Raw genomic sequence first — 13299 nt, forward strand, 5'->3', positions numbered from 1 at the left:
TTATTCTTGTGCAGCATGATGAATATGGGAAATATATTTAGAAGAATTATTCATGTCCAACCTATACTGGATTGCTTGCTGTTTAATTAGGCAGGAAGAAGAAAGAAAAATTTGGAACACAAGATTTTGCAAAGGAGAATGTTGAAAACTATCTTTGCATGTATTTGGAAAAATAAAAAGTTATTATGTTTTTTAAAATGAAATTAATTTTTTTTACAATGTAAATAGTTTTTAAAATGGAGATGGGCAGGGAAGGTATTAATTGGAGATTCCTGACCAACTGAGTCCTCCCCAACCCACTTGCTGAAATTAAGCTATAGAAAGGACAGTTAACAAAGAAAATGAGATGTTGAAGTTTTGCCCCTTTTATTCTTTGGATGGTAACAATCACAACATGTAATTTACATGAGACTTTGAGAGGTTCATTCCCTGAGTGAACTATTATAAAGATATAAAACAAAAAGGTGCCATGACCCACAGACCTCATAAAAAAGTGTCTATACTTTATTGATCAGTTTTGTTGACTTAAATGTTATTATTGAAATTGGGGGTCATGGTTATATAGATCTACAGAGTATCTGCAATTTGTGGTACTTGTTTCTCCAGAAAATGCAACCTATGAGTTAAAGGGAACTAGACCACAGGGGTTCCTCTGGGATTCTTTTTCTTCTAAGTTGCAAGAACATTGACTAAATTCATGAGACAAAAATTAAAACAGTCCCCATTAGTGCAAATAATTAACCTTGTAAAATATTTACATTATTTTAATTCAAACTACATACTTCCCCTGGACCAGAACTAATTAATCTTGTAAAATATTTGCATTATTTTAATTTCCACTGGACTAGAACTAACTGGCATATTTTACATGTTTAATTATGGTACAGATTTGAATATAGGCAATCACTTCATGGGACTCATTATTTGGACTAATCAGGAACCTCATGTTGTGGTTCATTTGTTTTCAGAGTGTGAGTGTACAGTTTTCTGATATGTTGGCTTTGTAAGTTAGAACAGTTTTTCATTGAGATAATCTTTGAATGATTTAGTACTTATGTAATAATTCTGATTATATTATGATGTTCATCACAAGTATGGAAGCTGATGTGAGCACTATAAATGGTGCAATCCTACAACAGAGAACACTCTTTGGGGCTTCATCCTTCTTTCTTTTTACTTTTGAGCATTAGGTGAAGTTCTGAGCATGGAGTCAAGAAAATTTGATTTCATATCTGGTCTCAGACACTTTGTGAGCATGGGAGACTTCTCTGGGCTGTCTTTTCATTTACAAAATAAAAAAATTGAATTTTCTAAACCCTAAGGTCTCTTCCAGCCCTAAATTTAAGATCCTATGACCCCAGTATATATGACTTATTGTTGTATGTAGGTGTTAAGCACCAAGGCCAGCTTGGTGATACAGTGGATAGAGTAGCAGGCTTCCATTCAAACTTGAATTCAAATGTGACGTCAGACACTTACTAGCTGTCAGACCCTGCAGAAGTCACTTCATCCTGTTTGTCTCCATTTTCTAATCTATAAAATGAGCTGGAGAATAATAAAAATGAGCTCCTATATTTCCAAAGAAACATCAAATAGGATCACAAAGAGTTGGATATAACTGAAAAGACTCAACAAAAACAATAAAAGCTTATTCCTTCCTACCATCAAACCATTTTCTTAATTTTCTGCTATTGTCACTTTTTAATGTCCCATTTATCTTTATGTTGAGTCAGATATTTATATACCATTATAGGTAGTAACATTGAGAATTTCATAAAACAATGTTTATATATTGAATTGCATAACAATGTATCTTGTTGTTACCATTCAATGGTATGTTTGACTCTTCATGACTTCATGGACCATAGCACACCAATGCTTGTGCCTGGTATTTTCCTGGCAAAGGTATTAGAGTGGTTTGCCATTTCCTTCTCCAATGGATTAAGTTAACAAAAGTTAAGTGTTTTGCCCAGGATGACACAATCAGCACATGTCTGTACCTGGATTTGAGCTCAGGTGTTCTAGACCTAGCATTCTATCCACTGTACCACCTACTTGTTCCTAATTTGTTAGTGATAGCAAATTACTAACTGGAGGATGGGAGTGGGCGATTGATCCAGTGCCTCCTGATCAATTGAGTCTGCCAACTCACATGATGAAATTATAGGACATAAGGGATAGGTGATAGAGACAATAAGGTGTTAAGGTTTCACCCTTTTCAGACTTTTTGTATTGCACTCACAACTTAAAAAGGATGTAAAATTTTGAGTGGTTCAGTTACCTACTTGCAGATTTTAAAGGGTGAGAAATGGGAATGACCCATTCACAGCTTGCAAAGGAAGTGTAAATAAGTATTTACACTTTGTTGTTCCTCTAGGAGTCATAAAAGAGCACACTAATTTGTCGGAATGATAGGGCAGCTGGCCAATGGACCGTTAAAAAGCCAGCCAACTCTACAGACACAACATTCTCTCTGAGTCATTTGAGATAGGAGGAGTTTTGTCAGTGAAGACTCATCTGTGGCAGTTGAGAAGAGAGCCAACCATGGATGAAGATTCAACTCTGAAGCAGGAGCTATTCTTTGTCTTTCCCTTTGAACATCTTCTGGAGTCTGATGGAGGATGGAAAAAGAGAGAATTTATCTTTTATCCTTCCTCCCCATTAGCAAAGGCATCTGGTAGCATAGCAACTTGCCCAGAAAGAGATGCTCACGTAGCAGAGAGTACTTAATCAATCAATAAACATTTATTTAGTAACTGTGCTAAGCACTAGGAATACAAAAATACGAAAAGATAATCTCTGACCTCAAAGAATTTACAATTTAATGGAGGACAACAAGGAAACAAGTATATCAAAAGAAAGCTATATACAGGATTAAGAGGGAATAATTAAAAGAGGGAAGGCATTAGAATTGAGAGAAGTTGGGAAAAATTCCCTGTAAAAGATGGAATTTTAATTGGAACTTTAAAAAAGCCAGGGAAGTCAATAAGTGAATTTAAAAAGGCAAAGCAGTTCAGCTATGGGGGACAATCAGAGAAAATGCTTAGAGATGAGAGATGAAATGTCTTGTTTGTGGAATAGCCAGGAGGCCAGTGTCACTAGATTGAGGAATTCATTAAGCCAAAGAGTATGTTTTACAAAGAGCTTTGGATGCCAGAGACTTTTGTATTTGATCCAGGAAAGATAGGAAATCCATGAGGGTTTGTTGATTAGGGATAAGGAAGGAGAGGAAATAATATGATTGGATCTGTGTTTTAGGAGAATCACTTTTAATGGTTGAATGGAGATTGGATTGCAGTGGAGAAAGACTTGAATCAAGTAGACCCATTAATAATCAAAGTGTGAGGTGATGAGGACCTACACCAGAGTGAGGCTAGTGTCAGAGGAGGGAGGGAAGCATCTGCAAGACATATTCAGAAAGCGAAATCCATAAGCCTTGGGAAAAGATTGGATATGGGGGAGAAGAGGGGTAGTGAGAGATAGTAGGGAATCCAGGATGACTTCTCAACTGCGAGCCTAAGTGATCCAAAGCAAATCCAGAGTCCAGGGAACAAGAAGCCTGGCAGAAATACATCATCCAAGAGAAGCAGCGTAAAGATAGCTGAGAAGAAAAAAGACATCAGGGCCATGAGTGCTGACAGTCTGATTGCTTTACCTATACATGATTTCTATGCATGTTTCTCTCTGTGTGATCCTATCCTTCGCACTGATACAGTGTGTACTTATGGAAGAATGTACCCTAGATCTAGAGGGGAAATGTTTTTATCACGTTCATGCTGTATCAGACCAGTAATATTTTTGCTTTGAGCTAATTGTGTCAACTGACTAATTAATAAGAACAAATGCTCCAATGAGGACTCATAAACTATTGCTTTAATGGTAAAACCAAAGTGTAGCTTGTACCTGAGGCAGTCAACCCCAGTTTATGAATATGGCTTGGGGGTAAAGGAAAGGACAGAGAAGTAACCAAGAGAAAGGGCACTATGAATCATCATTAAGTATTTTCATTTAAATTAAATTTTAATTCATTTTTCTTTTAAGAAATATCTTTATATATTCTATTTGTCCTTTGGGAAATCAAATGATTCAGTCTCCTATAATTTCTTTTGTTTGTTAAGTAAACAAGAAATTCCATTCTCTTCAAAGTTGCAATTACTATATCATTCCATTATCTTAATTATAATTGACCCATTTATGATTTATTATAGTATAATGTGAGAAGTAGAGACTGTCTCATGTATGGTCATATTACAATTCAATTCTCCCAACAAATTTTACTGAATTCCTTTACCCAATGTTTTGTGATCTTGTCAGTAGTTTTCTTTCATTCAAATTCCAGACGGTCTCTTCTGCTCAGTTCTTATTTTTCTAAATTTTATCTAGTACTAAGTTGCTGGTTCCCTTAAAAGAAAAACAGAAAAGTATAGTGAATCCATGTCTGGAAGACATGAATTCAAATCCTACCTCAGATAATTAGTACTCTGGCCAAATCCTCCCATAGTTTTGTGTCTCAATATTTATAAAATGAAACAACTGATTAAAATGTTCTATAAATTGCTCTTCAGTTCTAAATCTGATACTAAGTTCAAGAAGTAACAATATGAAATAGTTTAGGGGAGGTTCTTTTTAAAAATATATAGGCTCAACAGAAATTAACTTTACTCATAATTACTCATAGCAGGGTTATCTCCCAGTACTGTTGTGAGGATCAAATGAGAAAAGTATAAAATACTTAATACAATCTGACACATACTAAATATTATAAAAATGGTATTTATTATCCTCATCATTATTATTACCTAGTTCTAGGGTATACAATAATCAGTAAAAACTAAGCTTAAGGATCATTTCCCAATTGATAAATAATCAAAGGATATGAACAGGCATATTTCAAAGGAAGACATTCAAACTATCAAGATCTATTTTTAAAATTCTCTGATTCCCTAAAAATTTGAACAATGAAAATTAAAGCAGCTCTGAGATTCTACCTCATGCCCATCAGATTAATAAATAGGACAAAAGATGAAACTGACAAACATGAGAAAGCCTACAAAAAAATAAACCCACTAATATACTGTTAATGGAGCTATGAACTGATTCAATCATTCAGAAAAGTTATTAAACTGTACGTATTCTTTGACCCAGAAATACTACTATTAGATCTAAGCCTCTAAGAGATCAAAGAAAGAGGAAAAGATCCCATATTTATAATGATATTTAAACAAAATATATAATTTATACAAAAAATACAAAAATATTTACAGCAACATGTTTTGTGGTGGCAAAGAACAGGAAGCTTAAGGGGTCAGCATTTGAGGGATGGTTGAACAAATTATAGGTCATGAATATAATGGAATGTTATTGTGCCACAAGAAATTATAAAGAGGAGGTTTTTTGAGATGTCTGAGAAGATTTGTATGAACTGATGCATAATAAAATGAACAAAAAGAGAACAATTTATAACAAAAATTACATCAACACTATAACAATGTTTATAAAAATCAACAATTTTGAAAGACTTAAGAACTTCAAACAATGCAATAATCAAACTTATTCATAAGGAACAAGTGATAAAGAATGAGAACTACCTCCTGACAAAGAAATAATGAATTAAATATGAAAAATAATATATACTTTTTTGGACACAATCAATATGGAAATTTTTCTTGCTTGACTCTGCATATTTATTGCAAGGATTTTATCAAGGGAGGAGGGGGAAAATATAGGAAAAAAGAAAAAAACAAATGTTTGTTAATTGAAAAAATAAGTTTTAATTTAAAAAAGAAAGAAAAACCAGACAGTATTTAGTTTGCAAGAATGCTTCCAGGGCTAAGTGATTCATTGCCCTGTCGCTATCTTACAATTCATATCAACAAGCATTTATTAAGTGTTTGGAACTGTACTAAGTCCTGGGGATATGCAAAGATAAAGCCAAAAACAGCCCCTGTCTTCAAAAAGTTTACAAGAAGAATGATACAGCATGTAAACAGAGAAGGATATAGAAAACTTGAGAAAAATTACAACCAAAGGGACCAGAAAAGGTTTCCCACAGGAAGTCATACATAAGTTAAGCCTTGAAGGAAGCTAGGATTCTAAGAAATTGGGTTGGGAAAGAGTCTATTCAAAGACACTGAGGTAGAAAATGGAATTTAAGGAACAGCAAGTAAGCATTTTGACTGACAGAGTGTATTTAGGAGAATGATATGAAATAAACTTGGAAAAATAACTTAGAGAGAAATTGTGAAGGATTTCAGATTCGAAAGTTAGAAGTTTTTATTTTATTTAAAGACAGAAAGGAGCCACTGAGATGTTTCTGGAGCGTGTTATGGACACGATTGTTTATTCTATAACTTGAAAAGGAAGAAGATGGAGGGGTGAGGTTATATGTGAGCAATATGATCAGAATTCCTAAAGCATATTTGTCAACCACATGGAGGAGGAATTGGAGAGGGAAGAGATCAGTAGTCAGCTCCTAACTTCTTACAATAGAGAAATGATAGAGAGGTGATCTAGAATGACAGCCCTAAGAGGGAATAGAAGAGGGGAGATGTGAGCTGTCATGGGAAAAAAATCCACAATCCTTGGCCATTAACTAATCATAAGGAACTGAAAGAGAAGAGTCAAGGTTTTAAACCTAACTCTGTAGCTTACTACCTCAAAAAAGGAATAAACAGAAGAAAATTCAAGAATACTAACCCAATGGGCAGGCAACTTTATTTCTAAAGGCCTGTTTCCTCACTTATAGAATAGAGAGATAAAACTGTTGTTTTTATTATATTGGCCCTGCTTAACCATCAACAATTAATATTTCTCCAATTATTTAAATCTGACTTTATTTGTATAAAAAGGGTTTTTTAATATAATTTTGCTTATATACTTCATGTGATTTTTTTTTTTGGCAGATGTACTCCCAGGTAGTTTATATTGTCTAGAGTTATCATAAATATGGTGTATACCATAACAGATATATTATTTCAGGAACAACTTTGAGCAAATAAATTATTTTTACTATTATAATTACACAATTTAATGATAAATGACATATAAAAGAAGATGCTATTTTCATCCAGAAAAAGAACTGACAAGTAGAAATATATGTAGAATTATTTTATTCTATATAAAGATATATATGTATGTGTGTATACATATATGTATAGATACACACACATGCACACACACATATATCTATATACATATACATAATTGTACCTAATGGTAAACATCTCTAGAAGAGAGGAGAGAAAAAAAGGAAAAAAATAATAAAATAATTTTATTATATACTTAAAATGCATAGAAAATTCTACATAATAGATTTGCAGTTTCATGTACAATCATCTTTTTTATTATAATATGTTTTATTCCATAAATTGAAAAGAAAGACAATGAAATGCAGGAGTGAGGTTATATATGATCACTAAGTTCCCTTTCAACTCTAAATCTTTATTCCTATGAGAGACTTTGAAAGGTCACAAATTAGATTCACCGATGGGTAGTCAGGAGTTTCTGAACTTCTAGACTTAGAAGATAAACCCTTTCTGGGAATATCCAGATGGCCTAGAGGCAGAGAAACTACTAAAGAGGAGGAAGAAGAGGAAGACAAAGAGCTAAGGGAAATGACATGAATGTGTTAAGGTCAGTTCCTACCAGATCTCTCAGGATAGCTGATTGTTAAAATTTTAGTATCAACATTTATTTATATCTCAGATTTCAGCAAATGCCACAAATCAAAACTTGGCTTGTTTTCTTTGTTGATTGTCTAGAACTAAGATTATGAAGAAATATTCATACAGATTAAACTTAAAAGTATGTTGGGCATACATTTGGTGGGATCACTCATTGTTTTCTGTTTGTTTGTTTTTGTTTTTCAAGGGAATCATAGTTAAATGACTTGCCCAGGGTCACATAGCTAATAATGATCTCATATTTGAACTCAGGTCCTTCTGGCTCCAGAGTCCATGGTCTATCCACTAGTCACTTAGCTGCCCCAGGCTAATCCATTGTTAAACATTTGCCAGCACATCCCTGAATGGGAAGTACCGCTACAAAAAACATTGAAAACAAAAGCAAATGAGAATCTATAGCATGGTAGAACATGCATTTAAGGAAGAAAAGACTTGATCAGATAGACCAGCAATGTCTGGGCTGGGTTGTCTATGCAGGGCACCTTTTTTCCTTCTGCTTCTTGGGAACACTGCTCAGTTAAACCATTTGCTTATCTCTTCTATTCTCTAATTCATTTCCAACTCCCCCAACTTCACTGTAACTTCTTAGATCTCCATGTTTAATGGTCATTTATGTTCTTATGCTTTTTGAAATTGATTTTAAAGTAGATAATGGTTAGATAACAATTTGTATTTGTTTCATATATTTTAATGACTGTACACGTACAATCTATATCAAAGTGCTTGCCTTCTCAAGAAGCAGGGAGAAAGGAGAAAATTTGGAACTCAAAAAAACATTTTTTAAGACAAATGTCAGTTGTTTTCATACATAATTAGAAAAAATATAATTTTTTTAAAGGAACAATAAATGAAAACCCTTTAAGTCCAAACTAATAAATATAGAATTTGATATTTAGATTAGAGAAGCTAACCCCTAAAAAGAAGAGATTCATCTGAGGCTAGAAGAGGAGCTGAAGATTTCACTATAAAGAGAATTTCTCCAGACTGTTGTTTGAAGCCAATAAATGACTTGAGCAGGAAGGAGAATGTAACAGAGAGAGATTGGTGTGTTTGTTTAGGTAATCATTCTGAACCCAGCCAGCTGAACACCTGGCTGTATACTCTAAGAGCTGGCACAACATGCCCTAAACTGGGCATTCCATTTCCAGCCTCGGGACGTTTGCACAAGCCATTCCCATGTCTGGAATGCATTACCTCCCGCCTCCTCCTCTCAGGGTCCTCAGCTGAGGTACTATCTCCAGAAATTTTCTCCGCATCAACAGCCCCTCTCCAGATGGTATAGCAAGTTTTCTTTCCCTTCTCAAAACCCCTTGTCTAAATTAAAGTTGTAATTCCCCTTCTCCCTATTCTCAAGGGTTATTCCATCTCTTTTCTTCAGTCTTTGCACAGAAAGAAGCAACAAACATAATAGATGTTGCTAATTAGTATTGAATTCAATTGTGTGATTTGGGGCAAGTTATTTATTTAATCTCCTTGGGGAGTAGTTTCCCCAAGAGTAAAATGAACAGGGTAAATGGGATAATCTGGTTCACCATGCTCTCTCTCCCATCCCAAAAGTCCTGGCTCAAGAATAAACATTCTGGTCAGGGAGTGCAGAATGGAGCCCCAGTCAGAGCCGACATCACCTCCCCCAGGGCCCGGCTCCTCCTGGTACGGGGTGCAGGATTCAGCAAGGCCCTGGAAAATCAAATGGAAAGGCCGGAGGCCCCACCACAGCAGCCATTCCTTGTCTGGGGAACTATGCCAGGAATTTCAAAAGGACTCATTAGATTCCACAGCTCTGGGCCTCCTCGAAGCAGACCCACTCCCACATGCCCCGACACCCACACAAACACACACTGCGCCCTGTCACTCACACAGACACACACACGCTCATATACTCGCAAAAACAAACCTATAACTTGACACCTCCACCAACACACAGACCCACCCTTGTAGACCCAGAGATTTTTACATACATTCTGGCCTGCACACAAACACTGACATATGTATGCTCCCACAAATAGGCCCACATTCTGTGATTTACCACTGCCTTCCTCAAGGGCTGCCCTTAGGAGGAAATAAACCCTCTTCCCAGCCATGTCACTCCTCCACCAAAGTCCAACTTTTCACCTTCTTTTTCATTGTCTGTAGGTGTCACCCTATCCTTAATGACCAGGGCTCAGGGCCCTTCCTTCCTCCTTCTTCCCTCTACCCTGGCCCTGACCCACAGCCTTTTGCCTGGTCCATTAGTAAGAGGGGGAAAAAAAAAAAAAAAAAAAAAAAAAAGGGCACTGGGCCACAATAGCTCCAAGATATTACATAAGTGCAAAAGCACTTATCACAGCCTCAGGCATTTGCTAGTTTTTCCCATACTTGTCTATCTCTCAGTTCATTCATCCTTATACTACCCTACTGCAATATTCCCATTACAAAACTGGAGAAACTGAGGTCTGAAAGAAATTCACCAGCCCAAGCATAACTAAGGACTTAGTGATAGAAATTAGAGTAGGACCCTCAAGCACTGAAGACTTTCAGGGTCTTTTAGAACATGGAATCCCTTTTCTTGGTTAATTACCAGAATTTGCTTTCAGTTATAATGACGGTAAAGATTCATTAGAAACATAAAATCATGGGCTTAGAGATTAAAAGGATCATTCAGTCTAATTCTTCATTTACAGATTAAGAAATTTAGGCAGAAGAGGTTAAATTACTTGGCCAAAGTCGCACAAATAGTATCGGAATTAATATATAGCTTTTTAAAAAAAACTTCATTCTTTTGCTTTTCTGATTTTTTTTTTCTTCAACTCATTCTGAGATACTGCATTTTTACAGGACCATCCCCAGATGTTGTTCATTTGTGGATTCATTTTCTAATTGCTTTTGATTTCTTGTATATATCATAGAATCGTGCTCTTTGGGTGCATTAACATCCATCTTGTCCATGGTTAACCAGGCCCTGAGTACACTGAAGTACTCCTGCTACTGCTCCTTAAACAAGTCACTAGACTGCTTCCCACAGTGGCTGTTCTAAGCTTTTGTCTCTCCTTGTCTATTACATACATTATATATGTGATATATATTGTCTGTGTGTACACATGTGTACATGTGTGTATAAAACCACCCATTGGTCATACACATACATGTGTACATATACATATATACATGTGTATATGTGCATATACATGTATGTGTGTGTATAAAACTACCCCATTGGTCAAGGTCTCCCACTTTCCCTCTTCTCCTCATACCACAGCACTCAGTTGTCTCTCCCTCTCTCAACCAAGGGAAAACCTGACTGCAATCACTAATGACTCCATCCCCTCTCATCCTTACTAGCAGATTTCCTCTCCATTCTGTTCCTAATTTTCTATCTTAATCTCTACAGTCTCCTTCCCTGCTGCCGACAACATACCCTCATCTTCCCCCTCTTTAAAAAAAAGAAAACAAACCTGCAATGAAACAATTATCCCACTAATTATTGTCACAGACTTCTCCTCCTCTTTGTGGCTAAACTCCTTGAGAAATTAATCCACACTCATTGCTTACACTCCCTCTCTTCTTGCACCCTTGTAATTCTCCAAAGTCTGCCATCCAACTCATTATAAAACTGTATTTGCTCAACAAGATCTGTATGTGTGTGTTTCTCTCTGTCTCATTCTGTCTCTTTCTCTCTCTGTTTCTGTCTCTGTGTGTGTCTCTGTCCCTCTCTGTTTCTCTGTCTCTGTCTCTCTCTGTCTCTTTCTCCATCTCTGTCTTTCTGTCTCTCTCTCTATCTTTCTATCTCTCTGTTTTTTTCTGTCTTTCTGTCTGTTTCTGTCTGTATCTTTCTGTCTGTTTCTGTCTCTATCTTTCTGTCCATCTCTCTATCTGTCTCTGTCTCTTTCTGTATATCTGTTTCTGTCTCTGTCTTTCTCTCTCTTTTTGATTTGTCTCTGTCTCTCTCTCTCTCTGTTTCTCTCTCTCTCTGCTTTTCTGTCTCTGTCTTTTTGTCTCTCTGTCTGTCTCTGTCTTTGTTTCTCTGTCTCTCTGTCTCTATCTCTGTCTCTCCTCATCTCTGTCTCTCTATCTCTGTATCTCTCTTTCTCTCTCTTATATCTTAATGGACAGATCCACCCCTCTGAAGCATTTGACACTGTTTATCTTATTATCCTCTTGGAGACTCTTTCCTCTCTAGTTTTTCTTAAAACTTCTCTTCTGGTCCTCCTTTCAGTTTGTCCCTTCTCAGTCAACTTTGTTATATATAACAACTAATTGTGAATATCTCCAAAAGCTCTGTCCTGATCCCTCTACTCTTTTCTCTCTATATCATCTCTGCTGAGCACATAAATTTTCAGGGACTCAGTATATAATATATTAGATACATACATATATCATATATATATAAATAGCATATTATATCTCTACAGATAATTCCTAGATAGATAGATAGATAATATAAATGTATGTTTGTTCCAGGGGCCTTTGAGCTCACCCTGATCAGAATGGAAGTGGACATGAACATTGGGAAGGTGTTACAGGGAGGGTAAGAATGATTTGCTCAAGAGGCCAGGTGGTATTTACTTAGCACTCCTGTGTCCCCTGGAGATTGAGTCTTCTTACCAGAGCCACAGGTTCAGCTCTACTCTGAGGTGACTGACTGCCCTAAGAGGAGGAGGAAGAGGAGAAGGAGGAGGAGGAGCAGCAGCAGGAGGAGGAGGAAGATAAGCCAGCAGGTCCCAGCCCCAGCCTCAGCCTGCCACCTCCCCCTACTTCATTGAGCTCTCTGGTGGTTAAAAATAGATTTCAAATGGTAGGCAAAGTCTCCCTCCCAGCTGGATAAGGCTCCATGACCTCTGGAATGGGACAGGAAGAGGAACAAACTTTCCAGAGGATCTATTTTCCTCCTTCCCCAGAAGAAAAATCTCCCCTCTTAAAGCATGTCTGATATTTTGTCTGTTTGGGGGAGATTTTCCCATTATTACTGTACTTTGTAATAACAAGAACACTATATCCCAGCTCTCCCTGACATTACATGAGCATTGGCAAATTGCCTGATCTCTCTGAGCCTCAGTTTTCACATCCATAAAATTGGGATAATAATACTTTCACTACCAACCTCAGAGGGTTCAATCAAACAGAATTTATTAAGCACTTACTGTGTGCCAGATCCTGAGAATATAAATAATCCCTGCCCTCGAGAAGGTCGGGGGATAGTGGTAGTAGAGTGGAGAAAGACTGAATCAGCCTGAGAAAATCAATTGACATGCTTTCAGTGGATAGAGTGCCAGACATATGCCTGAGTTCAAATTCAGCCTGAGACACTTACTAACAAATTTTTCTTATTTGTAAAAATGAACTGGAGAAGGAATGGCAAACCGCTCCAATATCTTCTCCAAGAAAACCCCAAACGGGGTCATGAAGAGTTAGCTACAACTGAATAACAACACATTTTCAACGTGAGCACTTACACCTCAAAAATCAACAAACTACAAATCAAGGCTTGATTTATTGTTTTGTTGATAGTCTAGACTTTAAAAAGTAATAGAATGTCAACAATTCTAATGAAACTTAAAAATTTGGGGATATACATTTTCTCCCCCCCTTCAAGAGCTGGTTGTTAAACATTTATTAGCATACCCCTGACTGAGTATATCAA

The 13299-nt window shown here is 36.4% G+C and overlaps 1 long non-coding RNA gene across 1 annotated transcript in view; it reads right to left on the minus strand.

Moving 5' to 3' along the window:
* The window catches only part of LOC127548027 (uncharacterized), a 64589-nt gene that overhangs the window by 30895 nt on the left and 20395 nt on the right, over positions 1-13299 (minus strand). The window lies entirely within an intron of this gene.

This window comes from Antechinus flavipes, chromosome 2 (genome assembly GCF_016432865.1).
Source record: "Antechinus flavipes isolate AdamAnt ecotype Samford, QLD, Australia chromosome 2, AdamAnt_v2, whole genome shotgun sequence".
In the NCBI taxonomy this organism is placed as follows: Eukaryota; Metazoa; Chordata; class Mammalia; order Dasyuromorphia; family Dasyuridae; genus Antechinus; species Antechinus flavipes.